Source organism: Anolis sagrei, chromosome 2, assembly GCF_037176765.1.
Source record: "Anolis sagrei isolate rAnoSag1 chromosome 2, rAnoSag1.mat, whole genome shotgun sequence".
Taxonomy (NCBI): Eukaryota; Metazoa; Chordata; class Lepidosauria; order Squamata; family Dactyloidae; genus Anolis; species Anolis sagrei.
Window position 1 is genome coordinate 302,403,641 of NC_090022.1, and position 19,451 is coordinate 302,423,091.

A 19,451-nucleotide genomic window follows, 5' to 3' on the forward strand; every position below is an offset into this window, starting at 1 on the left:
CCACAAATAGAGACAGAAAGAGAAGGTTCCGCCTCCCCCGCGCGCCGATTGGATACGTCGAGTTCAATCAGGAAGCTCATTGGGCGTCGTGGCTGCCGCTCAGCGCCTCAGGAAATTTACAAATTGACAGAAAGAGAAGGTCCCGCCCGTCCCACGCGGCTATTGGACAGTCGCGGCTCAAGGCGGAACCTCATTGGGCTGTGCGGCTGCCGCTCAGTGCCTTAGGAAATTTATCTTCGTGGTATCGCCCACAAATAGAGACTGAAAGAGAAGGTCCCGCCTTCACCGCGTGCCGATTGGACAGGCCCAGTTCAAGCCGGAGTCTCATTGGTCTGTGCGGGTGCCTCTCAACGCCTGAGGAAATTCCCCCCTGTGGCACCGCCCACAAATAGAGACAGAAAGAGAAGGTCCCGCCTTCCCCGCGCGTCGATTGGACAGGCCGAGTTCAAGCCGGAGTCTCATTGGGCTATTCGGCTGCCGCTCAGTGCCTAAGGAAATTTATCTTCGTGTCACCGCCCACAAAGAGAGGCAGAAAGAGAAGGTCCCGCCTCCCCAGCGCGCCGATTGGATAGGGCCGGTTCAAGCCGGAGTCTCATTGGGCTACGCGGCTGCCGCTCAGTGCCTTGGGACATTTCCCCTGTGGCACTGCCCACAAAGAGAGAGAGAGACCGAAGAGAAAGCCCCGCCCTTCTCACGCGCTGATTGGTCCGGCCCTGCTCAAGGCGGTGTTTTATTGGGCCACGCGGCTGACACTTAGAGCCTTGGGGAATTCCCCCCTGTGGCACCGCCCACAAAGAGAGAAACAGAGAGAGACAGAGTTAGCCCCGCCTTTCCCCCCGCGCGGATTGGACAGGCCCGGCTCAAGCCGGAATCTCATTGGGCCGCGCGGCTGCCATTCATTGTGCGAATCTCAATCTCGAATGCTGCAGAGAAGAGTCAATGAAATCATCCCAATCCTGCATTTGAGTGTTTTTAATTGTTTTTAGTAATAATAATAATTATTATTAATAACAATAATAAGTAAATTATTACTTATTATTAATAAGTAAATAATTTCAATAAAATTAATTTTAATAAAATAAAAATAAAAGTATTTTATTAATAAATAATTAATAAAATAATTTAATAATAATATTAAATTATATATTAATAAATAAATAATAGTGTTAAAATAATTTTAATAAAATTTTAAAATAAAAATTAAAGTATTTTATTAATAAATAATTTATAAAATAATTTAGTAATAATAATAAATTATATATTAATAAATAAATAATAGTGTTAATTAAAATAATTTTAATAAAATTTTAAAATAAAAATTAAATTATTTTATCAATAAATAATTAATAAAATAATTTAATAATAATTATAAATTATTTATTGATAAATAAACAATAGCGTTAATTAAAATAATTTTAATAAAATTTTAAAATAAAAATTAAATTATTTTATCAATAAATAATTAATAAAATAAATTAATAATAACAATAAATTATTTATTGATAAATAAATAATAGCGTTAATTAAAATAATTTTAATAAAAAATTAAAATAAAAATAAAATTATTTTATCAATAAATAATTAATAAAATAATTTAATAATAGGCAATAATTTTAATGAAAATAGCTTTTAAAAATAACTGTTAAGTTTGATAAAATGTTTAATAAAAATAAAATAATATTATTAACGAAAATAATTTTTTTATTTATAAATAATTAATAAATAATTTAATAATAATAAAAATAATTTATTAATAAATAATAAAGCCCAGTGGGATTCTGTATCCGCGGTTCAGAGAGACGCAGTTCCACCCTCCCCAGGACGCTAAAATCGTATCCCAGGCAGGCCGGGAGAGCAAAAGATCATGCAAAGAAAAGTTTGGAGGCAGTAAAAGACACAAAGTAATACTAGGAAGAGAAAAATTTACTATTAAGTGATACTTTATTGGGTTTTCTCAGCCTGTCACTGAACATTGAGAAAACCAAGGTGCTTTTCCAGCAGTCGCCAGCCAACCTCTCTCCAATGCCAGAGATACAGCTTAATGGTGTAACATTAGAAAATGTTGACCATTTCCGCTACCTTGGCAGCCACCTCTTCACCAAAGTCAACATTGACACCGAAATACAACACTGCCTGAGCTCTGCGAGTGCAGCATTTTCCCGAATGAAGCAGAGAGTGTTTGAGGACCGGGACATCCGTAGGGAGACCAAGGTGCTTGTCTATAAAGCCATTGTCTTCCCAACCCTGCTCTATGCCTGCGAAACGTGGACTGTCTACAGACGTCACATGCAATTCCTGGAACGATTCCATCAGCGCTGCCTCCGGAAAATCCTGCAAATGTCTTGGGAAGACAAGCGGACAAACGTCAGTGTGCTGGAAGAAGCAAAGACCACCAGCACTGAAACGATGGTCTTCTGCCATCAACTCCGCTGGGCCGGCCACGTTGTCCGGATGCCTGACCACCGTCTCCCAAAGCAGTTGCTCTACTCCGAACTCAAGAACGGAAAACGGAATGTTGGTGGGCAGGAAAAGAGATTGAAAGATGGGCTCAAAGCCAACCTCAAAAACTCTGGCTTAGACACTGAGAACTGGGAAGCCCTGGCCCTTGAGCGCTCCAACTGGAGGACAGCTGTGACCAGCAGTGCTGCAGAATTTGAGGAGGCACGAATGGAGGGTGAAAGAGAGAAACGTGCCAGGAGGAAAAAGGCGCGTCAAGCCAACCCCGACCGGGACCGCCTTCCACCTGGAAACCAATGCCTTCACTACGGAAGAAGATGCAGAGCAAGAATAGGGCTCCACAGCCACATACGGACCCACAAGGAAATCCAGAATGGAAGACCATCTTACTCGTCCAACGAGGGATCGCCTAAGTAAGTAAGTACTTTATTGGGGTATTTGATACAATGTTAGGAAGGGGAAGAAAGTGAAGCAAAAAGAAGGTTTCTTGATTGTAGCTGCTGCTGTGGCCACGTTCCATAGAAGTTGGCCCAAGCAGACGATAGAGAACTGTGGAACTCTCTGCTGCAAGTCAGAGTTCTGGGTTCGTTGACCTCAGGTACAAAGATGTGCCAATGCACAACAGATATAGCAGATCTTCAGAAGATCCTCCAGAGCCCACTACTGTCACCCTGGGTGCCAGGACTGTCTCTTAAGACAGTCCGTTTCAAAAGTCCTACTAGAGGTCATATCATTATTTTAATGGCTTTGCATTACTGCAAAACAGCGCAAAGGGATGACATTGGGATGCATTGGGAAATAGCCGAGAAAAGATTAGGAAACTCGGCAGGACCTTTGGCCGAGTGCATGTTAGCCCTGGACTGCTTTAGAGATGTATTACTTACTTACTTACTTAGGCGATCCCTCGTTGGCCGAGTAAGATAGTCTTCCAGGATCAGAACTCTTGTGAGTCTGTAGGTGGCTGTGGAGCCCTATTCTTGACCTGCATCATCTCCCGCAGTGAGGCCATTGGTTTCCGGGTGGAAGGCGGTCCCGGTCAGGGTTGGCTTGACGTGCCTTCCTCTTGGCACATTTCTCCCTTCCGCCCTCCATTCGTGCCTCTTCAAATTCTGCAGCACTGCTAGTCACAGCTGACCTCCAGCTGGAGCTCTCAAAGGCCAGGGCTTCCCAGTTCTATGTGTCTATGCCAGAGTTTTTAAGGTTGGCTTTGAGCCCATCTTTCAATCTCTTTTCCTGCCCTCCAACATTCCGTTTTCCGTTCTTGAGTTCGGAATAGAGCAACTGCTTTGGGAGATGGTGGTCGGGCATCCAGACAACGTGGCCAGTCCAGCGGAGCTGATGGCGGAGGATCATCGCATCAATGCTGGTGGTCTTTGCTTCTTCCAGCACGACATTTGTCTGCCTGTCTTCCCAAGAGATTTGCAGGATTTTCCGGAGGCAGCACTGATGGAATCGTTCCAGGAGTTGCATGTGACGCCTGTAGACAGTCCACGTTTCGCAGGCATAGAGCAGGGTTGGGAGCACAGTAGCTTTATAAACAAGCCCCTTGGTATCCCTATGTATATCCAAGTCCCCAAACACTCTCTGCTTCACTCGGAAAAATGCTGCACTCGCAGAGCTCAGGTGGTGTTGCATTTTAGTGTCAATGTTGACATCTGTAGACTGTCCACCTTTCGCAGGCATATAGCAGGGTTGGGAGGACAATAGTTTTATAGACAAGCCCCTTGGTCTCCCTACGGATGTCCCGGTCCTCAAACACTTTCTGCTTAATTCGGGAAAATGCTGCACTCGCAGAGCTCAGGCGGTGTTGTATTTAGGCGTCGATGTTGACTTTGGTGGAGAGGTGGCTGCCAAGGGAGCGGAAATGGTCCACATTTTCTAATGTTACACCATTAATCTGTATCTCTGGCATTGGGGAGGGGATGGCTGGTGACTGATTGAAGAGCACTTTGGTTTTCTCGATGTTCAGTGACAGGCCGAGCTTCTTATAAGTTTCTGCGAAGGTGTTTAGAGTGGCTTGTAGGTCTTCTTCTGAATGCGCACAGACGACGTTGTCATCAGCATACTGGAGTTCTATAGCAGATGTTGTTGTAACCTTGGTTTTGGCTTTCAGTCTGCTGAGGTTGAATAGCTTGCCATCTGTCTGAGAGATGATTTCCACTCGGGTGGGAAGCTTCCCATCAACAAGGTGAAGTATTATAGCAATGAAGATGGAGAATAAAGTTGGGGCAATAACACATCATCCCTGTTTGACACCCGATTCCACCTTAAATGGGTCACTTTGGGAGCCATTGCAGTGCCAAAACTGTTGCCATCATGTCATCATGGAGGCGCCGTGATGACATGATGGCATGAAAAAATTTTGTGAGTGGAGCTGACACAGCAGGGGGGTGGTGTGCTCCCTGTATGTCGCTTTGGTGAGCAATCTGGCTGCCGCTCGCTGGACCAGTTGAAGTTTCCGAACAGTCTTCAATGGCAACCCCATGTAGAGTGTATTGCAGTAGTCTATTCGGGGGGGGGGGGGATGTAACAAGAGCGTGGACCACTGTGGCCAGATCATATATATATATTAAGGCTGGGTAACAACGGAAAAATTTGTTTCTAAACTCGTTTCGTTTTTAGGGTTTTTTTGCGTTTCGATTTTTAAAAGAATTCCGAAATTTTTCTTTAAAAAAATTCGAAATTTATGAAATTTCGTAAATTTCAGATTGATTAGTTAATGGCGGACGCAATTGCGCAATATGCAAAAAAAACCCCTCCAAATATGCTAAAAATATGCTGAAAAATGCGAAAATAATTACGAAACAATTTCAAAACAATTTCGAAACTATTATGAAACAATTACGAAACAAATTGAAAAAATCGTTTCGATTTTTAATTACTCCTGCATGGCTCAATATCGGATCGTAAGCTAATTTAAATATGAATTAATAACGAATTACGAAATTAACGAACGAAACCGCCCAGCCCTAATATATATATATATATATATATATAGATAACATAAATATTTAATAATTATAATAATGTAATGTAAGAAAATAATAAATTAATAATATGATATAACAAATACAATATTTAATCATAATAATATTTTCCTTTTTCCTTTTCCTCTTTTTTTTCCCCTTTAAAAGCTGTTGCTAAATAAATACATGTTGCAGTACCCCAAAAGTCCCTCTAGGGGGCGGCCGTTTCCTTCCCCTTTTCCCCCACCCGCAAACAAGATGGCGCTGTGGTCTGCCCGCCGCCCCCCCCAGCATGGCGGCGAGGAGGCGGGCCTCTCCCAAGATGGCGGGAGGGAGGCGGCGGGAGGCTCTGGGCATGCGCGGGGCAGGGAGGGAGGGAGGCGGGGCGCCAGGAGGCGGGGCTTGAGGGAGAGGCTGCGCTGGCCACGCCCCTTCGGCCAGAGCCAAAGCCGACGCCTCAAGAGAGAGAGAGAGAGTCCCCAGGTAGGAAGGGAGGAGGGGAGGGGAGGAGGGGAGGGGAGGGGGGCTTTGGGGGGCGTCCTCAGGCCTATTTTGGGGTTGGGGGTGCCTCTCTCTTTGGGGTGAGGAGGGGGCGGGGGTCCCTCTCTGAGGGGGGGGGGGCTTTGGGGGGTCCAAAGAGCCATTCAGGGGTCACTAAAGTCAGGCTGGGGCTTTCAGGCAGGCCTGGGCCCACTTGGGCCTTCCCTTCAAGTGTTTGGGACTACAACTCCCAGAATTCCTCACAGACTCAAGCCCTTTCCTCCCCCCCCCCCCTCCCAGCCACTTAAGCAACTAGCAGAAACTTTTTGGAATAAACTCAGTAATAATAGTAATAATAATAATGTGTGTTTCAAACAATAATAATAATAATAAAGTTTATTTGTAGCCCACCCTACCTCCCCAGGTGGACTTATGACAGAATGTATAATAATAATAGTAATAATAATAATAGTTTCTGTTTCAAATAATAATAATAATAATAATAATCTTCATTTCTAGCCCACCCTACCTCCCCAGGTGGACTTATGAAAGAATGTATAATAATAATAATAATAATAATAATAATTTGTGTTTCAAATAATAATAATAATAATAGTTTGTGTTTCAAATAATAATAATAATAATAATAATAATAATCTTTATTTGTAGCCCACCCTACCTCCCCAGGGGGACTCATGAAAGAATGGGGGCACTTTCTAGAATAATAATAATAATAATAATAATAATAATTTGTGTTTATAATAATAATAATAATAATAATTTAAAAAACTTTATTTGTAGCCCCCCCAGGGGGACTCATATAATAACAATAATAATAACAATAATAATAATAATAATAATAATAATTTGTGTTTCAAATAATAATAATAATAAACTTTCTAGCCCACCCTACCTCCCCAGGGGGACTCATGAAAGAATAGAATGGGGGCACTTTCTATAATAATAATAATAATAATAATAATAATTTCTGTTTCAAATAATAATAATAATAATAGTAATAAACTTTATTTGGAGCCCACACTACCTCCCCAGGGGGACTCGTGAAAGAATGGGGGCACTTTGTATAATAGTAATAATAATAATAATAATAATAATAATAATTAATATTATTATGGAACAAACTCCCAAAGGAGGTAAGATCTGCTGCCTTATGACCTTTAGAAAAAAATTAAAATCATGGTTCTGGGACACTTTCTATTATTATTATTATTTGAAACACAACAAGATGAGTCCACAGCAGACACTCTGCTGGCTGTTGTAGTGGATCACACGTCGGACACTTCCCAGGTGTCTAGGACTGTGTGATGTATCGGCGAATAATGTGTGCATATCCCAATAAGGTGGCCTTTTGCATCTGGCAGGTGATAATTTTGTCAGCACCAATTGTGTTTAAGTGCACGCCAAGGTCTTGAGGAACTGCACCCAGCGTGCCAATCACCACTGGGAACCCCTTGACTGGCTTGTGCCAGAGTCTTTGCAGTTCATAGAATCCAAGAGTTGGAAGAGACCTGGGCCATCCAGTCCAACCCCATTCTGCCAAGAAACAGGAATATTGCATTCAAAGCACCCCTGACAGATGGCCATCCAGCCTCTGTTTCAAAGCTTCCAAAGAAGGAGCCTCCACCACACTCCGGGGCAGAGAGTTCCACTGCTGAACGGCTCTCACAGTCAGGAAGTTCTTCCTCATGTTCAGATGAAATCTCCATGTAAAGTTCAATCTTTAAATCCTCATATCGTGTCAGCTTTTCCATTTATTATTATTATTATTATTATTATTAGAAACACAACAAGATGAGTCCACAGCAGACAAGATCACTCTGCTGGTTGTTGTATTGGATCACACATCGGACACTTCCCAAGGGTCTAGGACTGTGTGATGTCTTGGCAAATAATGCATGCAGATCCCAGTAAGGTGGCCTTTTGCAGCTGACCGGTGGTGATTTTCTCAGCGCCGATTGTGTTTAAGTGCAGGCCAAGGTCTTGAGGCACTGCACCCAGTGTGCCAATCACCACTGGGACCCCCTTGACTGGTTTGTGCCAGAGTCTTTGCAGTTCGATCTTGAAATCCTCGTAGCATGACAGCTTTTCCAGTTGCTTCTCTTCAATCTTGCTGTCGCCTGGGATTGCAACATCAACGATCCATACTTCATTTTTTAATATGATCATGAGGTCAGGAGTCTTGTGCTCCAAAACTCTGAATTTGGAAGTCCCAGAGTAGCTTGACGTGTTCATTCTCTGTTACTTTTTCTGGCTTGTGATCCCACCAGTTCTTGTCGCTGGCAGATGGTGTTTGTGGCACAAGTTCCAATGGATCATCTGAGCAAGGGTGTTGCGCCTCTGCTTGGAGTCTGTCTGCGCGATCTTCTTGCAGCATCTGAGGATGGGATCTATTGTTTCATCTGCTTCCTTGCAGAGTCTACATTTGGGATCTGTCATTGTCGACTTTTCATTTATTATTATTATTATTATTATTATTATTTATAACCCGCTTTATCTCCCCAAAGGGGACTCAAAGCAGCTTGACATGAAACCATTAGTATATAATTTAAAATATAATAATAATAAAATTTTATTTCTATCCCATCTTATCTCCCGAATGGGAACTCAGAACGGTTCAATCAATCAATCAATTGAACTTTATTTATATACCACCACCCCATCTCCTCATGGGTACTAGAGGTGACTTACAACATAAAAGGCAACCATTCAATGCCATAAAAATACACCATAAAATTTAAAATACAGATAAATAGTTGCTGCTGTGTGTTGTGAACCCCTCTGATTCCCCATTGGGAAGATAGGGTGGGATAGAAATAAAGTTTTTATATTGTTATTATTATTATTATTATTATTATTATTATTATTGTCCCTTGGTGGCACGATGCATTAAACCCTTGTGATGACAGGACTGCTGGCTGAAAGGTTGGCGATTCAAATCCAGGGAACAGGATGAGCTCTTGTCCGTCAGCCCCACGGGATGGTAACATATCTGGACATCCCCTGGGCAACGTCCTTGCAGACAGACAATTCTCTCACACCAGAAGCAACTTACAGTATACTCTCAATTCGCTCCCAACACGATTAAAAAAAAGATTATATTTTAAATTATTTACTAATGCTTTCATGTCAAGCTGCTTTGAATCCCTTTGGGGAGATAAAGTGAGGTATTAATAATAATAATAATAATAATAATAATAATAATACAAAGCACTCCCATTCTTTCAAAATGTTGCTGATGATAAAGGATGATAAAAACATCAAATCATCTGGGAGTCCCCTGGGCAACGTCCTTGCAGACGGCCAATTCTCTCACACCAGAAGCGACTTGAAGTTTCTCAGGTCACTCCTGACACGACAAAAAAATAATAATGTTGCTGCTGCTAGTTGGTTTTCCCTTGATCCAAGAAGACAACAAGTCTTTTAAAACAGACTTTTATGGACTTATTGCAGGGCATTTCCAATGCCACGATGACTATTCTCAGGTCTATTAGACTTGCATCATTCCCAGTTTTGTGACTTCTGAACTTCATCCGTTATGATATGCATTATAACTCTGTGATGTGTCTCGTTTCATCCATTGTAATGTACATAATAATGATGATGATGATGATGATGATGATGGACAAGGAGGAGGCTGTCCAGAGAAGGGCCGCCCTAATGTCCAGAAGCATGGAAGCTGCAAAATCCTTCGTAAAGAGATGGACATGTTCATCTCAGTGATGTGAGGCTGAGAGAAAGGGACATGACAGCCTTGTTTAGATATTGGAACAAATAACATATTAAGGAGGAGGCCACGCTTGTTGCTCCGGAGACACAATGGAGCTGTGGATTCAAAGAGCAGGAAAAGAGATCCCACCTCAAACGTTTAGGAAGTACTTCCTGACCATCACAGCTGTTTGGAATCTGCTGCTGGTGCTGCTTTAAAATGTGATGCAAAGTTTCTTTCTCTGCAAGCGTTTAATCAGAGGCTGCATGGTCATCTGTCGGGAGGTATCGGATTGTGCTTTCTCTGCATGGCAGGGGTTTGGACTGGATGACCTTTGGGGATCCTTTCCAACACTAGATTTATAATTATATTATTCTTAAGCAGAGGCTGGATGGTCATCTGTTGGAAGGTATCGGATTGTGCTTTTCTTGCATGGCAGGAGTTTGGACTGGATGACCTTTGGGGATCCTTTCCAATACTAGGATTATGATTCTATTATTATACTGACTGTGAGAGCCGTTCAGCAGTGGAACTCTCTGTCCCGGAGTGTGGTGGAGGCTCCTTCTTTGCAAGCTTTTAAACAGAGGCTGGATGGCCATCTGTCAGGGGTGCTTTGAATGCAATATTCCTGCTTCTTGGCAGAATGGGGTTGGACTGGATGGTGGCCCAGGAGGTCTCTTCCAACTCTTTGATTCTATGATTATTCTTCTTAAGCAGAGGCTGGATGGCCATCTGTTGGCATAATTCGGATTGTGCTTTTCCTGCATGGCAAGGGGTTGGACTGAATGACATATGGGGTTCCCTTCCTATACTAGGATTGTATGGTTCTATTTATTATTATTATTATTAAACAGAGACCGAGTGGCCATCAGTCAAGAGGGATCGGATTGTGCCTTCCTGGCCAGAATGGATGGTCACTGGGGGACCCTCCTAACCCTAATCTGCTCTTTGCCTTTAGTACATTGTGGCCTTGTGTGGGGCACTTACAGAGAAATTATTATTATTATTATTATTATTATTACTAGTTGTCCCCTGCCACGCGTTGCTGTGGCCCACATGGGGGTTCTGTGTGGGAGGTTTGGCCCAATTCTATCGTTGGGGTTCAGAATGCTCTGTGATTGTAGGTGCACTATAAATCCCAGCAACTACAACTCCCAAATGTCAAGATTCTATTTTCCCCAAACTCCACTAGTGTTCACATTTGGGCATATTGAATCTCCGTGTAGAGTTTGGTCCAGATCCATCATTGTTTGAGTCCACAATGATCTCTGGATGTAGGTGAACTACAACTCCAAAACCAAAGGACACTGCCCACCAAACCACTCCAGTATTTTCTGTTGGTCATGGGAGAACTTTATGCCAAGTTTGGTTCAATTCCATCATTGGTGGGGTTCAGAATGCTCTGTGATTGTAGGTGAACTATAAATCCCAGCAACTCCAACTCCCAAATGACAAAATCATTTTTTTTGAGTGAAGGTCATACATTGGGTTGTTAGGTGTATCGTGTCCAAATTTGGTATCAATTCCCCCAGTGGTTTTTGAGTTCTGTGAATCCCACAAACGTAAGTTACATTTTTATTTATATAGATGATGGTGATGATGATGATGATGATTATTATATTTTGAAGCAAGGGCCCCTTCCTTCCCTGTGTCCACTTATGTTGGCTTTTGCCAGTGGTCAGTGCCTGTGTGCCCTTTGGCCCCACTTTTTCCCATCCAGGGCTTCCTTGGTCTTACTTCTCTGGCCGGAGCTCAAAGAGAGAGGGAGGGAGGAATGGAAGGATGGACCGAAGGGGGGTTGCAACGCTCCGTCTGCCTGCAAATTCCATATTTGGTAGCAGTCATTGTTTACTTCTCATTGGCAGCGACAGCGGCTGCTTTGCGCGCCACACTTCAGTCTGGTTGCTGGATTCTCCCTCTGAGCAACGGAGGAGGAGGAGGAGGAGAAGAAAAGGAGGATCAGGCCCATTTGGAGGGGGAGGGGGAAGCAGATGCCATGAGCCACGGGTTGCGCACACGGGTGACGCATGACTGTCCGGAGGGTGCAGCCCTGCATGAAGGAAGGAAGGAAGGAAGGAAGGAAGGAAGGAAGGAAGGAAGGCAGGAAGGGGTGATGGGAGTGGCAACCCCATGGTCCTTAAAGGCATACATTCCCCCCCCCACCAAAATGTAGCCCTTGGGGGTGGGCAGAAGGGGGCAAAAAGGCCAGCTGGTTGCAAAGTTAGCATTTTTAGACTCCTGACTCCTCCTATCCAAACATCAATGCACATTAAGTCACTTACTTACTTTACTTAGGCGATCCCTCATAGTCCGAGGATGATGGTCCTCCGAGGGGTATCCTGGGGGTGGATCTGCATCTTCTCCCACAGTGAGGGCATTGGTTTCCAGGTGGAAAGTGGTCCCGGTCGGGGTTGGCTTGACGCGCCTTTCTCTTGGCACATTTCTCTCTTTCATCCTCCATTCATGCTTCTTCAAATTCTGCAGCACTGCTGGTCCCAGCTGACCTCCGGCTGGAGCGCTCAAGGGCCAGGGCTTCCCAGTTCTCAGTGTCTATGCCAGAGTTGGCTTTGAGCCCATCTTTCAATATTTTTTTCCTGCCCGCCAACATTCCATTTTCCGTTCTTGAGTTCAGAGTAGAGCAACTATTTTGGGAGACGGTGGTTGGGCATCAGGACAACGTGGCCGGTCCAGCGGAGCTGATGGCGGAGAATCGCATCAATGCTGGTGGTCTTTGCTTCTTCCAGCACGCTGACGTTTCTCCGCCTGTCTTCCCAAGAGATTTGCAGGATTTTCCAGAGGCAGCGCTGATGGAATCGTTCCAGGAGTTACATGTGACATCTGTAGACAGTCCACGTTTCCCAGGCATAGAGCAGGGTTGGGAGGACAATATCTTGATAAACAAGTCCCTTGGTCTCCCTATGGATGTCCCGGTCCTCAAACACTCTCTGCTTCATTCAGGAAAATGCTTCACTTGCAGAGCTCAGGCGGTGTTGTATTTCCGTGTCAATGTTGACTTTTGTGGAGAGGTGGCTGCCAAGGGAGCGGAAATGGTCCACATTTTCTAATGTTACACCATTAAGCTGTATTTCTGGCATTGGGGAGGGGATGGCTGGTGACTGCTGGAACAGCACTTTGGTTTTCTCAATGTTTAATGACAGGTCAAGCTTCTCGTATGCTTCTGCAAAGGTGTTTAGAGTGGCTTGTAAGTCTTTAAGTCAAGGGGTGAGAAGAAAGTGTCATTTCTTAGCTGGGGTGAATGTCCCGCAAAGAGAGAAGGGATGGGGAAGGCTATAAATAAGTGTGTTTTGGTCCAGGCGTGTCCCATGGGCTTCCTTCCCCTTCTCCCCACACTTGGAAGTGACTCTCATCCAACTCGTATTATCCTGAGACCTCGGCAGATGTCTAGCCCAAACTCATTATGCCCAGCGGCAATGTGGGATTTGTGGCCCCTCTCCTTTTGGTGGCTGGAGAATTGTTTCGGAGCAGGATTCCCCAGAAGAAAGAAAGCCCGGCTCTGTATTCGGAGGGTCACTGCCACGTCCCTTGGAGGAGCCAGCTGACCGGTCCTTTCCCTCCCCACACCCCCTCGACCCTCAACTCAGGGTACGGGTCTCTCCCAGAAGCCCCTCTTAGAATCATAGAATCAAAGAGTTGGAAGGGACCTCCTGGGCCATCATCCAGTCCACCCCCATTCTGCCAAGAAGCAGGAATATTGCATTCAAATCACCCCTGACAGATGGCCATCCAGCCTCTGTTTAAAAGCTTCCAAAGAAGGAGCCTCCACCACACTCCCTCTGGGGCAGAGAGTTCCACTGCTGAACGGCTCTCACAGTCAGGAAGTTCTTCCTCATGTTCAGATGGAATCTCCTTTCTTGTAGTTTGAAGAGATTGTTCCTAGTCTCCAGGGCAGCAGAAAACCAGCTTGCTCCCTCCTCCTCCCTGTGGCTTCCTCTCACATATTTATCCATGGCCCTCATCATATCTCCTCTCTGCCTTCCCTTCTTCAGGCTAAACATGCCCAGCTCCTTAAGCCGCTCCTCATAGGGCTTGTTCTCCAGACCCTGGATCATTTGAGTCGCCCTCCTCTGCACACATTCCAGCTTGTCACTATCTCTCTTGAATTGTGGTGCCCAGAATTGGACACAATATTCCAGGTAAAGTGGTCTAACCAAGGCGGAATAGAGCATGGGGAGCATGACTTCCCTGGACCTAGACACTATGCTCCTCTTGATGCAGGCCAAAATCCCATTGGCTTTTTTTGCCGCCACATCACATTGTTGGCTCATGTTTAACTTGTTGTCCACGAGGACTCCAAGATCTTTTTCACACGTACTGCTCTCCAGCCAGGCCTCATCGTCCCCCATTCTGTATCTTTGCATTTCGTTTTACCTGCCAAAATGGAGTATCTTGCATTTGTCCCTGTTGAACTTCATTTTGTTAGTTTTGGCCCTTCTCTTGTGGGGCTTTGTGAAGCTGTGGAGGCATTTTGAGCAGGGATCTGCCTAATGTGGTCAAGGGTCAGCTGGCTATCCCTGTCCTGGGGATGAGGGTCTCTCTTGTTCCTGTTTGACCCCCAATACAGTAGCAGGGTGCAAAGGTACGGAAGTGGGTGACCGTTGCCACCTGCATCTTCTTCCTGCCACACAAATTATACATTCCTTCACAGAGCTGGCCCTGTGGCTTGTGCCTTCTTGTTTGTCCCCGTTGCAAAAAGTTGTGTTGCTTCACACTGTTGCGGCATCGCAGCGTGGTCACTCTCATGAGGATCCTGAGGGCTGTCTACTCATAAGTCTCAAAATAGATGCCAGAAAGCTCTTTTCTTGGTTTTTTTTTAACGTGCCAGGGCAACCAGTCGATTATATTACACTAGCGGTGCCCTGCCATGCGTTGCTGTGGCCCAGTCTGTTGATCTGGAAAATAAAATAATGAGAAAGTGTTGGTTTCTAATATATATAATTTCTTTATGCTTGTGGGTAAACAGTATTCCTTGCTGTTTCTTTGTCAGTGTTGATGTGGAGATTGTCTGGTTTGCCCACCCTGGAACATACAACATATCATTGTCCTTCTTTAGGGATCACTTTCAAATCTATGATACTATATCTCTCTGTGTGTGAATCATATCTATCTATCTATCTATCTATCTATCTATCTATCTAATCTATGGCTGGATGGCTCTTAGTTGGGAGGGCTTTGATTACGTTTTCTTGCCCTGGTGAAGGGAGTTGGATTGGATTGCCTTCAGTATTTTCTTTTGGTCATGGGGGTTTAGTGTGGGAAGTTTGCCCCAATTTTGTCGGTGGGGTTCAGAATGCTATTTGATTGTAGGTGAACTGTGAATCCCAGTGACTACAACTCCTAAACGTCAAGGTCTATTTCCCCCAAACTCCATCTGTGTTCATATTTGGGCGTGTTGAGTATTCGTGCCAAGTTTGGTCCAGATCCATCATTGTTTGAGTCCACAGTGCTCTCTGGATGTAGGTGAACTACAACTCCCAAACTCAAGGTCAATGCCAACCAAACCCTTCCAGTATTTTCTGTTGGTCATGGGAGTTCTGTGTGCCAAGTTTGGTTCAATTCCATCATTGATGGAGTTCAGAATGCTCTTTGATTGTAGGTGAACTATAAATCCCAGCAACTACAACTCCCAAATGACAAAATCATAATTATTTGAGTGATGGTCACTCCTTGTGTTGTGAGACGTTTTGTTGCCAAATTTGGTGTGATTTCGTTCATTGGTTCTTTTGTTTTTAAGGTACTCATTATGCACAGAGCATGTATATAGATTTCTAACAGAACAAAGCAAGCAAACAAACAGACAAAATACAAAATGTGTGAGTTTGGTAGTTGATTAAATGTCCTTTGTCCAGTATCTGGCCCCTTGGAGTGCCTCTGGTGTTGCTGCAAGAAGGTCCTTTTCTTGGTGTGACTCCTGAAGCAACTGTGGAAGGCACTGAAGGGCAGGAGGGCTCCCTCAGGTGAGCTGCAGGTGAGCAGCAGGTGAACTGGTCCTGGCTGCATCTAGAAGGACAAAGAAGACTGCTTTGATGGGAAAGGCTTCTCTCCTTCCTTTACTTTGTGAGCGTATTGGGGTGTCTCTTCCCACAACTCTAAACAAGCAAGTGAGGAGAGCCAGGGGAGTCTCCTCTGCAATAGGTCTTGAACCGAATGAACAGGTCTTTGGGGTGGTTCAGTGGGGTGGGAAGAGCTACCCCAAAGACCTTTCCATTCCCACCCTAGAAACGCCTCGCCAGCCGCCTTGCATTTTACCACATTGGCTCTTTCTGGGGATAGGCTCACACACAAAGGTGTTACCTGCTGGTTGTGGCTTTTGGTGCAAAACCCCACACTTCCTCTGCAAAGGTTTGGCTTCTGTAGGAATGTGTGCATTTCTGTGCCAAAGCTCTGAGTATCTCTTTCTTCCCCTGCACTACGTTTCCCAAAGGGCTTTGGCCTCTCTGAGCTTTGCAGAATGGTGGAAAATCCCCTAAAAGTGACTCAAAGTGTTTGTCAGAGTGAGAAAAGAGGAAGAGGTTCTGCACAAGGGTTCAGCTTTTGCGTGCAGCCCTGCAGATCTCGAGAACAGCAGAGAGGATGCGGAAATGGCGTTCTGTCCATCTATCTTGAGAAGGCGCAACTCCCCTTTGATGTCTTTGCCCTCTCTGGTGCCCTGTTGTTTACCTGAAGCTCAGCGGTCTCACCTGTGGGCACCACTCTTGGGCACCTGCCTCCCCCACCATTCTGCCCCGCAGCCAACAGAAAAGCCAAAGTATTGTCGAAGGCTTTCATGGCCGGAATCACTGGGTTGTTGTAGGTATTTTCAGACTATATGGCCATGTTCTAGAGGCATTCTCTCCTGACATTTCACCTGCATCTATGGCAAGCATCCTCAGAGGTAGTGAGGTCTGTTGGAACTAGGAAAATTGGGTTTATATATCTGTGGAATGACCAGGGTGGGACAAAGGGCTCTTGTCTGTTGGAGGCAGGTGTGAATGTTTCACCTGACCACCTTGATTAGCATTTGATGGCCTGGCAGTTTTTTGGTGTGGCTTGTGAGTGCCTGGGAGAATCTTTTGTTGAGAGAAATGTCAACATATATATTTCGATGTCACATTTGAGACTTTTGTTTAGTCTCTCTGCCGCCGCCGCCAAGGTACACCTTCCAGGTAGACCTGTAGCAGCCATTGGGGCAGCAGTCATGCTTTGGTCAGGCCTCACTTGCAATAGCAACTCTGGGTCCAGTTCTGGCCACCACAATCCAGGACCAAATGGAAGGTGTCTAGAGAAGGGCCATCGAAATGGCCCACGTTTTGGAAACTATGTCTTTGGAGTGCTAGGCATTGTATTGTCGAAGGCTTTCATGGCCGGAATCACTGGGTTGTTGTAGGATTTTTCGGGCGATATGGCCATGGTCTAGAGGCATTCTCTCCTGACGTTTTGCCTGCATCTATGCCAAGTATCCTCAGAGGTAGTGAGGTCTGTTGGAAGTAGGAAAAAGGGTTTATATATCTGTGGAATGACCAGGATGAGACAAAGGACTCTTGTCTGCTGGAGGTAGGTGTGAATGTTTCAACTGACCACCTTAATTAGCATATAATGGCCTGACAGTGCCTAGAGCAAACTTTTGTTGAGAGGTGATTAGATGTCCGTGTTTGTTTCCTCTTACAACAGCACAACAACAGAGAGGAAACAAACAAGGACATCTAATCACCTCTCAACAAAAGATTGCCCCAGGCACTGCCAGGCCATCAAATGCTAATCAAGGTGGTCAGTTGAAACATTCACAGCTAGCTCCAGCAGACAAGAGTCCTTTGCCCCACCCTGGTCATTCCACAGATATAAGGTAAAGGTAAAGGTAGTCCCCTGACATTAAGTCCAATCATGTCTGACTCGGGTGTGGTGCTCATCTCCATTTCTAAGCCAAAGAGCCAGCGTTGTCCATAGACACCTCCAAGGTCATGTGGCCTGCATGACTGATATATAAACCCTTTTTCCTAGTTCCAAGAGACCTCACTCCCTCTGAGGATGCTTGCCATAGATGCAGGCGAAACGTCAGGAGAGAATGCCTCTAGACCATGGCCATATAGCCCGAAAAAACCTACAACAACCCAGTGCTAGGCATGTTTGGCTTGGAGAAGAGGAAGCCTGTGAGAAGGGGACATGAGAGGAGCCACGTTGAAACATGTTAAATGATGTTACTTTGAGGGCAAGCTTGTTTCCTCCAGAGATACAACAGATTCCAATTGCTACTTAAGCATTAGGAAGGAAGTCCTGAGAGGGAGAGCTGTTTGGCAGAGGAATCCTTGGAGTCTCCTTCTCTGGAGGTTTTCAGTCTGTAGGGAGTGTTTGGATTGTGCTGTTCCTGCCTGGCAGAAAGGGGGTTGGACTGGATGGCCTTTGGGGCCCACTCCCAACTGCATGGGACCTTTTCCTTCCCTTGTTCCTCCTCCTGCATTCCTGAGCAGCCTTCTTCCCGGGGAGGAGGAGGCCTGCCGCCTGTCTGCCCCGCAGGCAGGGATCCTCTTCCTCCTCCTCGTTCTCCTCCTTCTTCCAAATGCTGGGCTCCTTCTTTGGCAGTGGCGGCACTCCTCTTCCGGCTGCCGTGGGAGGAGGCGGTGGCCTGGCCCGTGGCTCTGGGTTCTGCTCTGCGTCATCCCTCTCTGGCTCCCTTTTTCTGTGCCTGGGAGGCACCAAAACAGACTCGGCCTGCCTTTGCTCTCTTCGCACTCGCTTGCTGCCTGCCTCCTTTTTGCCGCCTTAGAAACCCACCAGAAGCAGCAGCCCAGGAGAGTCTTGAATCATAGAATCATAGAATCATAGAATCTAAGAGTTGGAAGAGACCTCATAGAATCATAGAATCATAGAATCAAAGAGTTGGAAGAGACCTCATGGGCCATCCAGTCCAACCCCATTCTGCCAAGAAGCAGGAATATTGCATTCAAATCACCCCTGACAAATGGCCATCCAGCCTCTGTTTAAAAGCTTCCAAAGAAGGAGCCTCCACCACACTCCCTCTGGGGCAGAGAGTTCCACTGCTGAACGGCTCTCACAGTCAGGAAGTTCTTCCTCATGTTCAGGCGGAATCTCCTTTCTTGTAGTTTGAAGCCATTGCTCCATTGCGTCCTAGTCTCCAGGGAAGCAGAAAGGAAGCTTGCTCCCTCCTCCTCCCTGTGGCTTCCTCTCACATATTTATTATACGGCTATCATATCTCCTCTCAGCCTTCTCTTCTTCAGGCTAAACATGCCCAGCTCCTTAAGCCGTTCCTCATAGGGCTTGTTCTCCAGACCTTTTATCATTTTATTCGCTCTCCTCTGGACACATTCCAGCTTAGAGTCAATATCTCTCTTGAATTGTGCCCAGAATTGGACACAATATTCCAGGTGTGGTCTAACCAAAGCGGAATAGAGCATGGGGAGCATGACTTCCCTAGATCTAGACACTAGGCTCCTCTTGATGCAGGCCAAAATCCCATTGGCTTTTTTTGCCGCCACATCACATTCCTGGCTCATGTTTAACTTGTTGTCCACAAGGACTCCAAGATCTTTTTCACACGTACTCCTCTCGAGCCAGGCGTCACCCATTCTATATCTTTGACCAGTGGTTCAGACCACTAATGGGCCACGAGGATGAAAATCTGGTCCACGAGCCTCCTTCCTCTTTATTTATTTTATTTCTGCTCCTTTTGCACAGCCTGGTACTCCTTCCCCGTTGCTGACTATGGCATACGACATACGTTCTGTATCAGAAACCAGAGCTGATGTGGTCTATCCAATGCAAATTTCTGAATCAGCACCCCAAACCAAATCTAAAGTTGACCAAAAAC

The 19,451-nt window shown here is 45.3% G+C and overlaps 1 protein-coding gene across 2 annotated transcripts in view; it reads left to right on the forward strand.

The window, feature by feature from the left end:
* Positions 1-5,818: 5,818 nt before the first annotated feature.
* TLN1 (talin 1) overlaps positions 5,819-19,451 on the forward strand; it is a 136,082-nt gene continuing 122,449 nt past the window's right edge. For both annotated transcript variants that reach the window (XM_067464710.1, XM_067464711.1), the window contains exon 1: positions 5,819-5,906. The gene's annotated coding sequence lies outside the window, so the exon portion shown is untranslated. The remainder of the gene's footprint in view (positions 5,907-19,451) is intronic.